Source organism: Trichosurus vulpecula, chromosome 1, assembly GCF_011100635.1.
Source record: "Trichosurus vulpecula isolate mTriVul1 chromosome 1, mTriVul1.pri, whole genome shotgun sequence".
NCBI classification, from domain to species: Eukaryota; Metazoa; Chordata; class Mammalia; order Diprotodontia; family Phalangeridae; genus Trichosurus; species Trichosurus vulpecula.
The window spans coordinates 473507314-473523101 of record NC_050573.1 but is presented as its reverse complement, the minus strand read 5'-3'; the positions used below and the strand labels follow the sequence as shown (position 1 = coordinate 473523101).

The 15788-nt window shown below is 37.4% G+C and overlaps 1 pseudogene; it reads right to left on the bottom strand.

Annotated features, from left to right (window-relative positions):
* Positions 1-5665: 5665 nt before the first annotated feature.
* On the bottom strand, positions 5666-6170 carry LOC118845816 (annotated as a pseudogene).
* Between the last annotated feature and the right edge of the window lie 9618 nt (positions 6171-15788).

The window sequence follows — 15788 nt, the reverse complement described above, 5'->3', positions numbered from 1 at the left end:
CTAGCAATAAATCATTTTCTCCATCAAACCTGGGGTATAGTTTCTCAAAAATATACATGTACAATCAGTCAAAAAAAGTGAACATAAATAGAGAATATAGATTGCCAGAGCATGTGTCTCTAGGTACAAATGTAAGTAACATAAGCCTGGATGCATATGTAAAAGTGCAAGTCATATCTCTGACACTTCAGGGTCACTGATACTTTCTGGTGATGTGTTTGCATTGCTCCTGTTGGGCATGCTCCATGCTAGTTTTATATGGGGTATAGTCTTTCCTGGTAATGTGAGCTGGCATATAGTTTTTATTGGTCATTTATTTTTGCTAGTTTCATATGACTAATGTCTGATGTTGCCCTACTAGTTTTGGGATCTCTTCTGGTCCCTGTCAGAAATGGCTTTACTGAAAGGAAGTTTGTAAAGCTTTTCATTATTTCCTACTTTTAGCTTTAACTAGAATTTTTAGCTGAGATGTTATGTCTTTCTTATAGGAGGAATGCACTGTTACTACTCCTTTAGCTTAAATTCCAAACACATTTTGCCATAGTTCTTTTAGAAAACAAATGTGTTACAGCCCAGTCACTACAGTAGCATTAAAACAATTAACAGCAACAACAAACCTTCGTGGACTTCCTGACATAAGCAATGTGTTTATATTTATTATAAGCTGGTGGTGGTAGAGGAGGAGCAAACTGAGGAAGGGGTTGAGTCTGTCTGTTTTTCTGGGACCTGACTGGAGTGGCTTTTTCTTTTCCAGAAGGAAATCCCTTGCCCCGGGTACCAAGCTCTTTGAATAAGAGCTGCCCAAATTAATGAATATCTTTACTCTGAAATGTATTTTAAAAAATCTTTAAGTTCCTGGTAACCAAAGAAGCCCTTTCCTCTGATGTAGGGTTAGAGATACCTTGTGATTCACTGCTATGTTTTAAAATTGTTCGAATTTATCCAGTCCACATAAATTTAAAGGATTGTATTTTAGCAAAGTACCAATGATCCTGTTGGTATGGAACTTGCAATTTTTCAACCACAAGACGCTTTTGGTATCTCATGCATATGAACGGGAGAGGAAAAAATGCACTACAACAAACTTAAATCCAGAAGACCCTGGTAGGACAGAAGTTTCCTGATGCAGGTCCCTTTAGCCTGACATAGCTTCCTTCTCACACACAACCCCTATACAACTCCTTTCAGTCCTACCCAAGCCTGACGTACCTTCCAAAGGCCATGCCTCCTTTGGAGCATTCTGGGAAGGCTACGGAAGGCAGACCATGGAGGGAAGGAGTGCTGTGGGATAAGTATTTGTGTGCACCCTTCCAGCAACATCTAGACATGTTACCTGATGGGTAGGGCCAAATAGAAACCTTTAGATTCACCTGAACCATCTCATGTAGTTAACACCATACAATATTGGGTACCCAGAGAAAGTAAGAAAGATAATTCTTCCCAAGTGATGGAGATGAAGGAAGCTAGAGTACTTCATTATACTAGATCTTCTTACAACACATAACTCATTATTACCTACAAGGAAGGTAGGTGGCGCTCCCTCTGTTTCAAGTATGTTTCTTGTAAATAATATATTGTAGGATTATGGTTTTTAATGCATTCTGCTCTCCACCTCTGTTTTATGGGAGAATTCATCACATTCACATTCACAGTTACCATTAGTATCTGTGTCTTTTTTCCATCCTATTTCCCCCTCTGTTTATGTTTTTACTTCTCCCTTCTTTCTTCCCCTCCTCAAAGGAGTTTTGCTTTTGACTATCGCCTCCCTCCATATTCCCTCCCTTTTAGCACCCCCCTTATCTTTACAATTTCTTCTCTCCCTTCTACCCACTCCCACTTTTTCTTTCCCCTTTCTCCTCCTACTGCCTGTAGGGTAAATTTGATTTTTGTACTTAACAGAGTATCTCATTCTCATCTACTAAATCCAATGAGAGTAAAGCTCAAATACTGCTCTTCTCACTCCCTTCTTTCCCTATACTCTAATATGTTTTTGTGCCTCTGCATGTGATGCAATTTACCCTTTTCTACCTCCTCCTTACCTCTTCTCCCAGAACAATCCCGTTGCACCTCTTAACTGTGTTTTTTTATCATCCAGTCAGTTAATTTATACTCACACCCTCTATCTATGTATATCCCCTTTGATTATAATAATCACTATACCATTCTCAAGATTAACATATATATGTGATGTATATAAAACAATGTAATCCTATGTAAGGATGTAAAAAAACTTGTTCTTATTGCATAGCAAGCATTTTCCCCCTGTGTTTACCTTTTTATGTCACTGTTGAGTTTTCTATTTGAAGATCAAAGTTTCCAATGAGTTCTGCCCTTTTCATCAAGAAGGTCTGGAATTCCCTTCTTTCATTGAATGTCCTTCTCCTTGCCTGAAAAATTATGCTTAATTTTGCTGGGTAGTTGATCCTTGGTTGTAGTCCAAGCTCTTTTGCCTTATGGAATATCATATTCAAATCCCACCAATCTTTTAATGTAGAAGCTGCAAGGTCCTGTGTGATCCTGACTGTAGTTCCACAATATTGGAATTGTTTCTTTCTGGCTGCTTGCAGTATTTTCTCCTTGACCTGATAATTCTGGAATTTAGCTAAATAGTCCTTGGAGTTTTCAATTTGGGTGTCTCTTTCAGAGGGTGATTGGTGAATTCTTTTGATGACTATTTTACCCTCTGGTTCTAGGACCTTGAGGCAGTTTTCCTTGATGATTTTTTGAAAGATATTGTCCAGGCTCTTTTTTTTCATCATGGCTTTCCAGTAGAGCAATAATTCTTCCATTATCTCTTCTGGATCTATTTTTCCAGGTGAGTTGTTTTTTTGATGAGATGTTTTACATTTGCTTCCATTTTTTCATTTTTTAGATTTGTTTGACTGATTCTTGACAGCTCATAGAGTCATTAGCTTCTACTTGCCTGATTTTCATTTTAACAAATTATTTTCTTCACTTAGCTTCTGTACCTCTTTTTCCATTTGGCTAATTTTACTTTTCAAAGAGTCATTTTATCAAATTAGGTTCTGAACCTCCTTAACCATTTTGCCCATTTTATTTTTTAAAGATTTGTTCTCATCAGTGATTCTTTTTTCCATTTTTTATTGTACTTCTCTAATTTGGCTTTTAAAATCCTCCTTGAACTCATCCAGGAATTCTTTTTGGGCTTAAGACCAGTTCACATTCCCTTTTGTAGTTTCAGATGTGGGTATAGCGTCAATGCTGTCCTCTTCTGAATCCATATTTTGATCTTCTCTGTCCCCATAATATGATTCAATGGTCTTTTTTTACTTTTCTATCTTGCTTCTTCATAGTGTTTGCCTCTTTCTTAGCTTTTTAAGTCAATATCTGCTTCTGGGGCCCAGGGGGCTCTGTCCCAAGCTTCTTGTGCTGGGAACTGGGGGCCTGGTTACTGGTTTTGTGTTCTGTGGCCTCTGGTTTTGTCAGTTAGGGGCTATATACTGCTGCCATTCACCTGGTACTGAGCTAGAGGTGGCTGGTGTGGGCCAAGGTCAAGGCCAGGCACAGTCGTTTTTAGTTTCCCCAGGTTACTCTGATGCTCCCTCTGTCAGGTGTGTGTGGGGGGGGATGTTCTCACTGCTGGAAGTCTCCTCTTCCCCTAGGGCTGCACTATAGCACAGGTGGTCTCAGCCATTGTCTGTACTGGTGTTTCACAATTCCCCTGACTGTGCGAAGGCACATCTGGGGTCCTGGTGTTGGTGCCTGTGGACTCCACAGCTTTTGGGGCTCAGGAACGTCCACTGGTCTGCTGAGGTAGGGCCTGCTGGGCCACCTCCCTTCCTGCTCCTGTCTCCTTGTGCCACCACCAGATGGGCCTGTCTCCCAAGCCTTCTGAGCAGTAAGATTATTGAACCCACTCTTCTCTCTCCTCTATTCCAGGGTTTCTCCTAGGACAGTATTCTCTGGGTGAGGAAGGAGGGATGGGAGCCCCTACATTTTACTGGGTCATCATGGTTCCCAGAAGTTCAAGAAAGCAAGTTTCAAACCTTAAACTGGAGCTGAAAGCCTCAAAAATAGCTGCTGCCATGGCCACAGGCACTGTGCTCCTGCTCACCTACCTCTGACAGACTCCTGTCCTGGGCTGAGGGGCCTGGGGATTGCCACTGCAGCAGGCAATTCAGCCCTGAATGGGCCTGCTCCTGCTCCCACACTCATTTAGTTCCAAGCACTCAGCACTCTCCCAGCCCAGTGAGCTGGCTGGGTTCTGCTGTTGCTCCTGCTCTGGTGTGGTCTGGTGCAGTTCCACATGCCCAGTGCTCTTCTAGCCCATAAATCTGTCCTGTCAACCTGTGGACTATCGAGACAGCATTTTTGAAGGAACAAGGAATAGCTTAGGACTTCTGGATATTTTTCTTCCCCATTTTAGTTTTATTTGTTTTCACTTTTCCTCCTTTGCATCCTCTTTCTCTCTTAGAAATACTCATTAGGATCTTTGTACCAAGGGACAGCATGTGGTAGAACAGCAGTTTGCTGGTGCCTCTCCCCTTATGCTAACACTAATCCCATCCCACATACAATCTTCATGCCACCTTCTTCAGTTGCAGTTTCCCTAATGGTTTCTTTGGTGAAGTTTCCTCCCCCTATGAAACCTGAATGGTTTCGGCTCTTCTCAAGTAGCTTCCTATCCAATGGCTAATAAAAAGTCCGAACCATGTGGACTCCATAACTCTTAGATAGTGGGTGCCAGAGATCACATGAGCACTTACAGAATGAACAGATGCTTTTCCAGATGGTGATGAGAGGAACCATAGCCAAAGAAACTAAGTACCATATTCTTTCTATGTTACAGCAAAGTATAACTCTCCCTTTGTTAAATGATCGGTGACTTATAAATGCCAATTTCATCCCAATATCAAACTGGAACTTAGAGGGCACTGACTTTAGAGCCACTTGTACAATAAGAATAAAGTCCTTTTTCCAATTTATGCCAACCTTTTTCCTGCCTTTCATGTATATATGTGGCTTATATTAAGTTGCTTTACAAATGTATTTGAAAATTTCTGACATGGAAGAAATATTAGACTACTTTTTTAACTGAGAGGACAATACTAAGTTTTTTTTTCAGTTATAGAATGCAAATTACTTTACATTAATGAGTTATTCTGACCAGGAAAACCCTTAGGTAGGGTACAGGGCTTTAACTAAAGGAATGACTCTCTAATTGTGGAACTTCAGGCATTGTAGGGTGGCAGGCTAGGCATATCTTGTTCATACCAGAGGATGACTCTGCTTGACTTATTTAAAGTTCCCACCCAACCTCCAAGCACACGAAAACCAAGAGATTCTGGACGGGACCTCAACCAACTCTGTTTGAAGTTGGGGAAGGCTATCTTGAGTCCAATGTCTCTTTCTACTTGCAGGAATTCTTCCAGAATTCTGGGACAGGTGATCAATCATCCAGCCCCTTCTTAAACATATCGAGTGTCAAAGAAGTCCCCTTCCAATGTTAGAGAGTTGTCTTTCTTAACATGGGCTGAAATGTGCCTTTCTCTCCCTCTATCCTTAAAGCTCTAAGAAAAAGAAAGGGTGCACAGGTCAGATAATGCCCCTAGGGCTCATAGGAGTGAAGACACCCTTAACAGGCAGAAGCAAGGAGAGAAATAAATGAAGTGTTTAGCTCCTAGGGTGTTCATCACAAAATGCCTCAGAAGGCCGGGTTGATGATTCCCCATTGGGTGCTTTGAGTCATCACAACAGGTGTGGGGGTATAGGGTGGTGGTGGTTTGCTGGGAGGTGGTGGGCATAGGACTGGCTTCTGGATGACCTCATTGTAGGGTGGTAGGAGTCCAAATTGGCCAGATGTTGGAATCTCAGGGGACACAGGAGAGTTACTGAAGAACACTAACACTGGCACCTCCCGCTGGATTGGTGGCTTTGGCTCTGAGACCCAGCAGGCTTGGCACAAATGCTTTGACAAGCCACAGATACAGAGGAGAGGAATGATGACCAGGAAGCTGATGCCAAATTTCCTTATGTGGCCAGAGAAATGTTCTGTCTTCATGCAGCAGCCATTGCCACAGCAATCAAATCCTTCAGGGCAGAAGTAATGCAGTTGGTGTCCACCGGTTATCTGTTGGAGACCTGCCAAGGTGCTACAAAAGCAGACTGGGCAAGAAGCTGGGGAGTCTAGAGACCCAGAATTGTGGCATCTTGTGCTAGTAGACTTTGTCTGAGTACTAAGTTTCAAAGAAGCAAATCTAGTCTTGATATATAGATTTTCTATCCACAAGTAGAATGTATTGTGAAGTAAAATGTTACTCCTCACTTGAGATATTCATCCAGGACCTAGCTGTCCACTTGTCAAGTATGTCATAAAGGGAAATTTTAATGTATAAGTTGAACAAGAGAACTTCAGAGGTCACTTCCAATGCTGAGTTTCTGTGAATTTTTTTTCCTGAATAGGGCCAGGGTTGTTACCAAAGTATAAAAGACATTTTGCTGCAGACGAGAATGAGTTAAGTGGGAAGAGGCAACCTTGTACAGTAGAAAAGCTCTGTAATGGGAGGACCCTAGCTTAAAATTTCAATTTTCACAAAAGCTTTATGATCTTGGGCAAGTAAATTCATCTTCCATGGCCTCAGTTAACTCAACTATAAAATTAAAGAGTTTAGTAGATGACCTCTGAGATCCCTCCAAGCTTTATGTCTATAAATCTATGAAGCTATGGTCCCTTTGGAAAATGTTATAGGAATAAAGGGTAAGAAAATCATAAAAAAGTTATAAATATCCTTGCTAGATGTTTGAGTGGTATACAAAACAAAATTCTCACTCTTAAGACTTAGTAAGACATCAACATATAAATAAGATGTAAGCATATGAAAAGTTAAATAATATAAAATGAAAGAAGGGTATTTGGGTAGTATAATTACACTTCAATTAATAAATCTTCTGGGACTGAAATGCTAAAAGAATAAACAAAAAATAATCTTCTTAAATAGTGAAGAATAGCACTAAATTTGTAGATATGCATGGTCAGTTCCCACGGGACCTTGGACAAGTTACCTTCCTTTTGGGGGGGCCTCATCTGTAAAATGATGAATGTGATTAAATGATCCCAAATTCCCTTCTGACTCTAACATGGTTGCATGATTTATCTCTTGTTGTCTTTGTTCCTACCCACTTGAAGAAAAACAAAAATATGTGTAAGCCACATTTAGAAGTATTTAATCTTCTGAATCCTTTTGTCCATTTCGGTTGCAACTTTTCACATTAGACAGACACTTTCCTATTCACATTTCTGCTCACTTTATGTGGGAAGAGATGATTTTTTATACTTATGCTTCTTAATTAGTCTACAACACATTTATATATGTGAATTTAATTTAATGTGTTATGTTTACCATCATTGGCATTTTTATCTCTGTGGAAAGAAAGACTCCTGTACCCTGATGAAGGATTTCCAAACATTAATGAGTGATTGTGAAGATATCTTGAAAGCTATAAGACTCGCATCATGATAGATCTACTCATTAGGCTGGTATGATACTAGAGGGAAGATTTGTTGTCTTTCTCTCACAAGACATCCCCTTGTTCTTCTGGGAATGACAAGATGAGAGCTGACTCACCTTCAAATTATATAGGCCTATTGTCTGAAGCTACTAGAACAGAGTTACCATAACCCCTTCATCACTAAATCCTTTTAGGTCCTGGGACCTTCTTTGCCTTTGTGTAATTTTTCAATAATCTCTATTCAGCTAAAGATTCCCATCTGATTTTCCCTTTCCCCTCTAAAGACCTTTCCCTGTATAGGACTGATCACTCCTGTTCTATCTATTTTGCTCAAACTACAATGTAACTGTCTCTCCTTTTCTCCCTTGGCCTCTAAGACATTAGGATGCACATTTGATATTTTCTTTGGATAATGCTATTTAGTTATATTTTTGGAAAATTTTCAGAAATATGCATGTGTGCGTGCATTAAGAATATTAATAATCCCTTTCTGTTGTGCTGAAGCATTTCCCTATGCTTCCTATATTCTTTTTCCCTGTGTTAAAAAAGTTGCTGATAAAAGCATTGCTGTTAGAATGCTCCATATTAATTCCTGAATGATTGGCACATGTAATATATCTGTGTGACTTTTAGACTGTATTAATCTAGATCAGTGAATTTATTTCACCACATTTTTGGTCAGATCATTTCTGTGCACGTACCCTTCCTTTGAGGAGAAAGGTTCCCTTTGATTCAGCACTGAAAAAAAATTATTATGTATTATAGTACCATGACTTTTAGATGAAAATTTTCTCTCTTATTTAGAATTAATGGGGAATAATTCTGCTGAATTAAGCCTAGGGATTTAGAATAGGCCTCAAATTCTACCTGACTTATAGGTTAATTGAAAATTATCTTTTTAAATACATAGTATCTTTAACAACTTCTTTGAAAACAAAATTTCTATTTGGTATTACTAAATCACATGAGCATCTCATTTCACCTTTCCCATTTAACTAAATAATCTGGTTTCTTTGTATGTTCTTGCTTTATTAAATACAACTTTTCATGTTGCAATTCAATATCTGCAAGAAGAAACAACTTTAAAAATCATTATAACATATAGTATGCACATTTCCCCACTATAATAATAGTACCAATACTTATTCCTATCTAAAAATATTAAAATAAGTGATACTTAGAATGTACTGAATATATAGTCAACCCATGTCTCTTTATTGAACAGCAGTACCACATCACTAACTGTATTGTATGTCTCCAACTAGATATCCTTGGGCATCTTAAAATCAGTATGCTCACATATCACTCATTGCTTGAAAAACTTGCTTCTTTGTTTGTTTATTTTTGATCAAAAGACTTAAAGAGCTCCCGGGACATTTTTCAAATGTCTCTGACTGGGTTTTAGTTTAGCTCCAATTTACCAACCTACCACCACCACCACTTCCACCATCACCACTAATCCCACTACCACCACAGTCAACAAGAAGAATACATTGGCCATATATTACAAGACAGTTTGTTAGTTAATAAGGCAAGTTACTTCAGTAATGTCTTTTAAAATTTGAAAAGTGATGGTTTAGTTTTTTTTAATTAAATATGTTTTTGTTGATATCTTATGTTGCTTAACTCATTATAGTTATTTCAAGTACCCTTTCCCCTTCTTCACTCAGAGGGCCCTCCCATATGACAAATAGTATTATTTTAGAGAGGACAAAAATCAGCACAGTTGATCAATCAGTTAAAAATACCAAAAACGTTTGCAATGTGTAATATCTGTGGACCTCCCAAATCCACTAAAGGTTACTTTAGAGATATCCTCTCATACCTTTTCATTTGAGTTCTACTTGAATTTTATAATTTTATTATGTATACTTTTGACTGTTTTGGTGTGTCACTGTTCTTTCCATTTCAATTGTTTTTTTCTTGACTCAGTTTACTTTATTCTGCATATAGATATTTCCATACTTCTCCGTATTCATCAGATTCATCATCTTATGACACAGTAATATTTCATTACATTCATGTACCACAATTATTCATTTAGCCCTTCCTATGAGGTGATCTATTAAATCTTCCAACTGACATTTCATTTTCTGTCTTTAGAAGTTCTGGGAAGTTCTTTTGTATTATTTCTTCGATTATGGTATTCAGATTTTTCATCTTGTCATGTTATTTTTGAGAGACTTATGATCTTTAGATTGTTTGTACATATCTCGTTTTCAAAATTTGTATTTTTGCTTGGATGGTAAGCATATTTCCTTTTAATGTTTTCTTTTTTTGCTTCTCTTCTAGATTGTCTTTCATGTTTGTTTATTTAAATTCCCATCCTATTGTTTTCTGGTTTTGTGTTGTTTTGTTTTATTTTGATTTGTGTGGTTTTTTTTTTGGTGAGACTTACCATCTCAGATTCTAGTTTTTTTTTTTTTTATTCTGCCCAGTATTTTTGCTGTTCAGGACATAAATTCTACTCTTATGATTCTCGTTTCTCTTTTGAATCACTCAGGAACAATATGATGTGGTTCCATGTTCTCCTCACATTCCATAGTATCCTCTGTCTCATCCAGTGTTGGATAATTTACTTTTGTCTTGCAATATTTATTCATAAATACTTGAACTCATTTGCTAGATCTGGGAGCCATATTTCTTTCTATTGTTATTCCCCCTCTTTGGATTTATCTATTTATGTTCAGCATCTTTGAGTTTTATTCTTCCTGACATATTTGGCAATTATTTTTTGGAATATTTGGAAATTATTTTCCTCTATCACTCACTTTCTGACTCTCTCCTCTTCGATGGTGGCTTTCTTGGAGGCTTGATCATAAAGTGTCTTAACCTCCTCCCCTGCTGAGCAATTAAGCATGGAGTAGTTAAGTAGTATAGATCTCTGCCCCAGGTAACTTTTGGGTAAACAGAACTGGCTGCTGACTTGATTTTTGCTACCCACCTCCACATACACAATGGCCTATACTGGTGTCCTGTTATTGCATCCTGTCTGGCTCCCTCTGTTCTTCCATTTTTCGGGCCTTTTGGTTCTTCTTATCATCTTTAGCTCAGAGCATCACCTTGCTGGGGCTAACAGGATTTTTTTTTTGTTGTTTGAGTCTCTGAGGCTCTGGGAAGACAAGGGAGTGAAATGTCATGTTGAGCTCTATTTCAAGCCCAGACAAGAGTCCTTCTCCTTTCCCTTTCTTCTTTTGCTCTCCTGAAGCAATCTCTTGCAGTGCAGACCATTGCCCACCACGACTCTGGCTGTCTATTTTGGTCCCAATAAGCTTCTTTTCCTGATAGGTTGCCAAAACACTGACTTTCTATTGTAGCCCAGCAAGCTCTGGCTGTCTGTCTTGGCAGGAAAAAATGCTTTTACAGCTTGAAGCTAAGATTTCCATGGCACTGGAGAAAAGGAGGATCACCTAGGTGTGGGGTTGGGTTTTGTTCCAAGCCCATGTGTCAGATCATTGGGGTGGCTGGTGCAGCCTCACTGGTAGCATGGAAAGTCAAAGAGATGAGCTGAGTGAACTCAAGAGTGAACTCAGTTCATTTTTTTTAAAGAAAATTGTTTGATTCTTAGAATCTTTGACTATGGAGATAACTGAAGTTGCTTTGTCTTTGGTGCATAATATCTGTTTTGGAGAGATTTGAGAGGCTACGGAAATTGGAGAAAATGTATAGCCCTCCATTTTGTTGCTTATAGGACTGGAGTGGTTTTGTTTTACATCATCCATTGCTTTGGCTCTAAATGAGTATTTTGCTTTTGGTAGTTAATTTAAAATATTTATCTGGGATACAACTTGTGAAATCTTTTCCATATCATGTGCTGCACAGAATTCTCTTCCATGAAGGTAAAAAGAACCCGAATAACTAAAAATAAAACCAGAGATATTTTTGTTTTGTTTCCTTGAAGTGACTAGCTTTTAACAATGCTTTAAGTTTTGAAAAAAGGATTTAAGTGTTATCTCATTTGATCCTCACAACTCTTTGAGGTAGTTTTATTGTACCTATTTTGTATATGAGGATCTTGAATTTGACAGATATTAAATAACTTGCCTTGACTATGTTGTGTATTTAGTTCTACACAGCCAGTATGTGTCAAAGGCAGGGATTACAGCTCAGATTCTGCATTGTTTCTTTGTTTACATGTCATTTGAATTTTGCACACAAACACAAACACAATCATAGTAGGTATGCCATTGGAATAGTCAGCTATCATTGATTTATGCCATTTTAAGGAATGCCAAGGCTGACATTTAATTGTGAATCATCTCTGAACAGATACAATATATTCAGCTGAACCATGGTTTTCATTGTCACAATGCAACATAACAACAGACATTAATTCATGTTGTTGATAGTTACTAATATTGTCATAAATTGTTGATATTTTTTTCATTTAATGAAGAGAAAATCTTTTGTTGTACAGTGTTCCACAAGGCCAAATTACATAATTTTGGATTTTGTTACACATCTAAAGTAGTATTTCAAGGATATTGTAGCATATGTTTTGCTGTTCCAGGATTATGTTTTTGGAATATCTTAACAAGATTTAGAAACAAACATTCCCAAAAGTGATGGCTATTTTCATTTTGATCCTTGAATATTACCTAATGTTTCAATAACCAGAACAATGTCAATCCGTTGCTTCATTACACTTTGTTTATTGCACTATTTTTCTTGTTTAAATAGATGCTTGCTTTCTTCCTTTCAACAATACATTAGTAAGTTTCTATTCATTTAAATCTGACCACGAAAACATATCAATGTGTTAGATTTTGTCAGTGATATTGAAATCATACATTTGAACTATGACTTTCTGAATCTCTCAATAAGCGCCAAATTTGTCTAACTTTCGTTTGTTGCATCATTGTAGAAGAAGAAATGGCAATAAATAAAATGCTGCATCCATGTGGGCTATGATATAGCCAACTGTCCTTTTAATTCTATTAGACTAAAACTTTTTTTTTTGTTTATTCCCTATTTTATTTCTAGGAATCATATTTAATCTAAGCTTAGTAGCACTTCTAGATCAATGTATTGTTAATGTATTTTTATTTACTGTTAATGTATTTTTGCTTAATAGGAAGATCTTTCCCATCTGTTAATGGGCTCATGTGATCTGCTTAAGTCACATGGAAGCCTAAGTCACATGAGTTTGAGTCACATGAAGCCTGTGGTGGGAGGAGCTTGCTGAACAGGTGGAACAGGAAGGGGTGGAGCAGAGCTGAAAAGAAGGAAGTTGGTCAGAGCAGTTAGAGATGAAAGAGAGAGAGGAAGCAGGCAGCTACCTGTGAGTGTTCATTTGTGGGAAGGCCCTAGTAGGGGAGGCTTGGGGATGGCAGTGCTCCCTACATTGTTATCATGTATAGACTTCTTTGCTGTGATGCTATTTGCTTTGCTATGATGGATTTGGCTTTCTGGTGTTGGGATTCAGCTTTCTGGAGACTGAATAAATGTTTTGGTTCTGTCTTCCACATAGAATCTGTCATATTTTGTGATTCAGAACTACACCAACACATTCATAGTCAAAGTAGGCACTGTGAATATCTTGTTGGCACTACAGTCAGTCATCTCCAAACTTTTTTTTTATCACATTTATCTCAATAAAGATTTCTTGAGCATAGTTTCCCATTTTGTATATATTTACATTCTTGTAAATTATATATGTATTCTATTATGCTAAAACACATGTATTATAAAACTTAAAGTAGAAATTTTATATGGGAAGAAAGATAAATGTAGCAATATTTGACACAAGGGTCAAAAGGGAACTATTGGAGTTCATTGAGTAGGTAATGGCATGGTCACATTTAAGCTTTAGGTAAATCATTTTGGCAGCTGTGTGAATGGCAGATAGGAGAGAAAAGGGCATTAGGCAAGAAGACACATTGGTAGACATTGTATTAATGCCAGTTAGTGGTGATAAGAGCCTGAATATCCTAGGACTATAGACTTGTGAGTGGAGAAAAGGAGATTGATGTGAGCTTGGTTCTCTATCCACTGTCACATCATTTATTAATGGTATAGAAACTATGCAATTCTTCTTCTTCACCCTTTTTCACCACTTTGCCATCAACAACTCAGAAGCAAAAGTTTGCCAAATAGTACTAAAGGTCATTTTGTGTTTTCCTTCTTTTACTGCATTGCCATGACTGAAAAATGCATTACCTAGTGACTAGTTTACTAGCAATAAATACCTCTACACTTAGCTAGACTGTTCTTGAAAAGGAGCCTCAGTTTGTTGCCATGAAGAAACCTGTATACTTTCTAGCATGGTAGAATCTGTTGGAGCTTGTATTCTGCTTCTATAGACTTTGGAAGCCCCAAATCACATCCATGCCATGATCAGGCATTCAGATTAGGACTTCATTGAAGAAATATATTTCTAATCATATCTGGAATGCCCAGTGTGATAGTCTTAAAAGCTCATGATTCATATTGATAAGCTTTTTATTTATTCCTATCTTCATTTTTTTCTTCCTTCCCCATTTTCAGTTTTTGCCTTATTTTCTTTTAATCTTTCCTCTATAAAATATAATTTAGTGTAAAAGACATCAGGAACTGTGTATAGTTGCATGCTAATTAGGTTATAATCAGTATCTCCTTTAACTGACTCAGGCAGATAGTCCACCCAAATCAGAAATTACTGATATTCCTTAGAATTTCCATATGCAGTTATACAAATAATTTTTTTTACAGAAAACTTTCCCTCCTCTAAATTTAGCAATAAAATTCACCAGATTAAATTCAACTGATATCTTTTACAACAAACATAACAGTGACAATAAATTTGCACTACATGTCAGAATGACACAATAATGTAAACCGCAGGTAAAATGTTACTTTAATTGTTTCTCAAATATGAAATAAAAAATCCAATTTTCATTGTTTGAAATCAGTGCCACTAAAAAAGACTCATATTTAAAGACAGTAAGTATGCTTTTCAATCAGATACATATGATTTTGTGACCTTTAGATTTTATGTCGACATTTTATATCTTTTTAATAGCTAATATTTAGGAAGAGTTGTGTATATTTTGAGAGACTTTGTTTGTATGCTTCTTTCTCCAACTTCTGAATTGGTTTCACATTCTTTTTGTTTTTGCCTTATTTGGAGTTTCAAAATAGGAGGCCATTCATTGACTCATTCATTCAACAACTCCATGTCAGGTACTCTGAATGAGGACACAAAGACAATAGCAAAACAATCTCTGCTTCAAGGAGCTTAGACTCTAGTAGGGTAATACAACAGTTTCACAGATATGCAAATTGAGACATTAAACCAAAAAGACAAAAGGGTATCTTGGCTAGGGCCACTAATGATTAAGGGAATCATTAAAGTCTCTTGGAATTGATTGCATGTAAATTGAGTTTTGAAGGAAACAATCTTAAAAAGGGGAAAGAGAGGAAGGAGAATATTCCAGGCTCTGGTTATGTGAAAGACATGGAGCTTGGAGATAGAGTGTTTTATATGAGTGGTATATTGGGAAATTTAGCTGAAATATGGAGCATGTGAGAAGGATAATGAGGCATGATAATGGATAATGAATGATAAGAGTGGAAGGTGGACTTGTGCACAATTGTGAATAGCTTTAAATGGCAAACAGAGGAATATTTATATGGTCAGCAGGGAATCAGTGGAGCTAGTCAACAGAGTGCTAGAGAGGCCAAGAAAGATGCTGTCAAATTTGCCACTTAAGAAATTTTTGGCAACCTTTGGAGAACAGTTCCAGTTAAGTTATAAAGTCAGAAGCCAGATGTCAAGGGGTCGAAAAATGAGTGAGGACAGAAAAGGAGACAGTAGTGCAGGGGACTTTATCAAGATGTGTGCTTGAGGAGAAATATAGAATGATACTTTGAGAGAGGTGGTAAAATTAGGGTAAAAATTGATCTTGGTCTTCTTAAGAAAGGCTACATCCTAGTCAGAGATTAAAGTGAAAGAGGAAAAAAAAAATGTGATTGTGTACAGGTAGAATAGGTGGGAAAAATAAGTTAACTCATGACAAATGTTCTCTCTTTTTTCTTCTGTAAAATATACAGTTCCTCTGCAGAAAAGGAATGAGAAAGGAGTGGTGTGGAAGACTTGAGAAAAGTTTCAGAAGAGCCACTATGGGAAACAAGCCAGACAGCAAAGAGTAAAAAGATTGCTTTGTCGCACTAAAGGCCCAGTTGAGATTAGCTAACAAGATTTTAGTGGACCTAGTCAACAAGGTTGTGTGATTTTCTCTATCAGTGTATAGAAGAACATAAGTAAAGAGTGATCAGGGGGGTGATCTAGCATTCAGGCTTAGAAAGGCCAAGTAAAATATGAAAGAACTTTGCAAAAC